At 43.5% G+C, this 3,556-nt stretch overlaps 1 protein-coding gene and 1 long non-coding RNA gene across 2 annotated transcripts in view; one reads left to right on the top strand and one right to left on the bottom strand.

Moving 5' to 3' along the window:
* Adamts9 (ADAM metallopeptidase with thrombospondin type 1 motif 9) overlaps positions 1-3,556 on the top strand; it is a 170,842-nt gene that overhangs the window by 99,332 nt on the left and 67,954 nt on the right. The window lies entirely within an intron of this gene.
* The window catches only part of LOC115031310, a 14,908-nt gene continuing 12,060 nt past the window's right edge, over positions 709-3,556 (bottom strand). Inside the window, exon 5 of the long non-coding RNA XR_003836930.1 lies at positions 709-2,274. This is a non-coding gene — a long non-coding RNA (uncharacterized LOC115031310). The remainder of the gene's footprint in view (positions 2,275-3,556) is intronic.

Raw genomic sequence — 3,556 nt, 5'->3', positions numbered from 1 at the left:
TCATGTCTTCTTCGAGCTATTTCATCACATCTTTTGTCAGCTGGTTCAGAGTGGCTTAACAGACTTCTGCTTTATGTATGTAGGACTGAAGATGGGAGGTTGAGGTCCCAGGGGAGACTACTNCCTCTGCCTGACTCAGGAGTTGTCCCTCTATTGAGGAAAGGGATGAAAACCCTGGAATGTGGAGAGGGCAGCAGGGGTTGCACCCAAGAGTAATTGGCTGGGGGGGGGGGGGGTCCTGGACATTAGCAAGGGCTTATCCGGAAGGTTTGTCTTAGAGGAGAATGTAAAGGAGTAAGAAACTTGACCTTGTTTCCTTCCAAATAAAAGCCATCCATTTCCCAGCAAATACTTCCAAGGTGCCTACTATGGGCTGGGTCCTGTTATAGGTACAACAGACACAGCAAGGAGCAAATCAGAGCTGTGCACTGCAAATGACAAAGGGAAATTTTAGCAGGAAATGGAGAAAGCCAAACTCACATAATCAAAGACCAGGCACACCTTTTGCTGGCAGCTCCACCAGTTAAAACTCAAAAGGACGATCTGCTACTAGACCCACAGCCTCACTGGTCCTGATGATGTTCACTCAATAAATAAAAGTCACCAATCTGAGTACATGTGAAGTTGTCCAATCATTTTTAAATAGACGCCCAACACGTGGGAACAGAAACTTTTTTTNAAAAATGTTTTTATTTGTTCATTTATTTGTTTATTTTTAAATCCCTGTCCTAGAATCTACACGCATTTTATCCCAAATGTGGTTGATTGGTCTGAGGCCCACAGCCAATGGAGGACTGGGCTCTCTGCCTCCTCCTTGCTGGGACACAGAGGCTCGTCCTGGGGAAGTTGTGATCTGAGGGCACATTTCCCCTTGTTATTTAATAGAGGCCAATAAAAAAGACCTGGAATGTGTGGAACGAGCACTGTCTTCTCTGCGCCTTACAGTTCCCTTGAAGTGGGATTATTGTTGTGAACAGCTTTAAAACCAAAACTTCCCTTCCTAGATGTTTATAAAATAGAAATTGGCAGCTAAAATAAACATGTGCCGTTGGGAGTGAAGAAGATAACACACATCCACCATTCCTGTCTAGATCTGCATCCCACAGCTCCTCTGTGAAAGACTTCATGCCTTGATCCAAGCCTGACAACATCCTGAAGTGAAGGAAATATTCTGTACTCCTGTTTTCCAATGTGGAAGTCACTCGTATCATGTTACCAACACTAAACACATAAAGTGGACCTGGTGGCACAGACCTGTAATCCCAGCAACCAGGCCGTTTGAGGAAGTAGAATCCCAAGCCTTGGCCTGGTCTACCAAATAAATCAGCCTGGGCAGCTTTCCCACACCCTGCCCCAAAAGCTTTTTTCAAAAGGTTAAAAAGCAGTAAGCGGTATATATAGCTCAGTGGTAAGGNATNACTAGCAGGGACCAGACTTGAAACTCTGTCCCCATACCACTCAGAACAAAACCCTAAACACTAAAAATATAAATAAGGGGTAAGAAGTTACATTTCTAAAGGTCTTAATTTATAAACCTATTAACCATAGTCACCCTAAATTTTACACAACTTTCTGTAGCAGTGACTACCAGATGGACAACCTGGCAGCAGTATATATTTAACCATTATAGTAACAAACATAGTTATAAACTAGCCAAAAACCAAATTTAACAAAGTAAACTTGAAGACAACTCCTGTGTCAGCACTGAGAGGTCCCTGTGTAGAATATCCCCCAACAAATAGCATTCTCTTGCCCTTCTAGTGTTTTGTGCTTTGTTTTACAAAATGTCAGCGGGCCACAGCTGGGCATGAGAGAAAAGCAGGATAGTATAAAAGCAGACTATCAGAACCAGCTGTCCTGGGAGGGACTAACTCCAGCGTTTCATTGTAAAAGCAGCTGTTAAAACAAACTCCTCTCCTTCGTCTCAGAGTTCAAGTTCATAGTGGCAGTAAGTTCACTTAAGGAGAGAGATGTTTACATATGCTGTGGGTTGGAAGGCCAAGACTGGATTCATGCCTTTAAGGAGAGGGTGAAAATGGAGAGCACCAGGTAGCCACCTTGTAGAATCTGGAATTCCAAGAGACCATTGTCTCTCTGAAGGGAAAGCTTTAGGGAGACAGCTTTTCATAGTCACTGAACCCAGTAGGCGACACTGAGCAGATTAGCTTTGCAGGAATCCATTTCAAAGACACTTCAGAAGACTCCAGAGCTGTGGTGACCTCTCCTTCTTCACCTTCATTTTTGTCCTCGGGCCTTTGCAAACCCCATCATCCTCTGCAGAGTTAAGAAAACCTGGGTGGGTCCATTCAGTCTTGCCTCAAACTGAAGAACCACCCCTCCCCTTCTGCCGCCACCCAACCCCACCCCACCCACATGTGCACAAGCGCGTGCACACACACACACACACATGATTGAAATACATGCAAAAGTATTCCCTGCAAATTGACCCATGAAGCTACCCATTCTCTTTCTGAAGGTAGACTATGATCACGAAGTACTTACCAGTCTTACACTCCTTCTCAGGTAACCTAAGCTTAAGAACAAGATTTAAGTAATTTCCCCCTAAGCCATTTCAAAACCATCTCAGACCTAAATAANTAAATCAAATCAAAAAGAGTCAAAACCCCCAGTCATTCACAAATGACCTGATATCTTGATTGATCAGGAAAAGACGAAATGATCCTAGCCTGTGTCTAGGCAAGGGGAAGCTGACACTGGAAGTTGGGAGGCTCTAAATGAAAAGACTAGGGAGTGTTAATATTGGTGGTTGAGGCACTCTAGATGAGGAGGTAACCAGGATGATGCAATTTTTATGTATATTTGAAATTTTACAAAATACNTCATTNTTATTTAAATAAACATGTTCAGATTNCGTTTTCCTTCACAGGGGAAAAAAGAGTAGATCTGGGTTTATTTCAAGCCTCTGAAATTTTGGATAAGCTTTAGGGAGCTGTTTCTAATCCTACTTTGGCCCTGTAATGACAGCAATAGGGGGTGTTGCCCTCTCCCACCCAAGATAGAACCTACCTATCTTACTTAGTTTTCTCTTTCCTATTCTCTCTCTGCCTGCATGGTTCCCCCTGCCCTGTGTAATTGAAATAAAAGGNCNCTGGGTATCTGAAAATTGTGCCTTTTATGCCTCTCTTCCCCAAGGAAATCCCAGCTTTCTTTCAATTCAGTCCCTGCTCGCAAATTCTAATCAATAACACTGCCCTGCCTTTAATCCATCCCTACCCAAAGTCTAAACTTGGAAAACAAAAGACTTTTTTTCCAAAACTGTGTGCTGTTTGTTTTCTTTGAACTTAGTTAAAAGCCCTCACCCAGCCAGCTTACCTATTTCTGCAGTTCTGTATGCAAGCCACTGATGAAGCCACGCTCCCTTCTTCCTGGTTGTCTCTGAATCAGCTCTGACCTATCTAAGAACCCCTTANGTGGCCAGTGACCAGCTGATGTTAGGGAGGAGCACTGTCCCCTAGAGCTTGTTGCTGTGATTGAAATCCTGTGAAATGTGATGTAAAGGACTTCATGTCCCACATGGCACACTCTTCATAGAGCA

This window comes from Mus caroli, chromosome 6 (genome assembly GCF_900094665.2).
Source record: "Mus caroli chromosome 6, CAROLI_EIJ_v1.1, whole genome shotgun sequence".
Lineage (NCBI taxonomy): Eukaryota > Metazoa > Chordata > Mammalia > Rodentia > Muridae > Mus > Mus caroli.
Note: the sequence above shows the minus strand (reverse complement) of the source record. Positions and strands in the feature narration are given on the sequence as shown.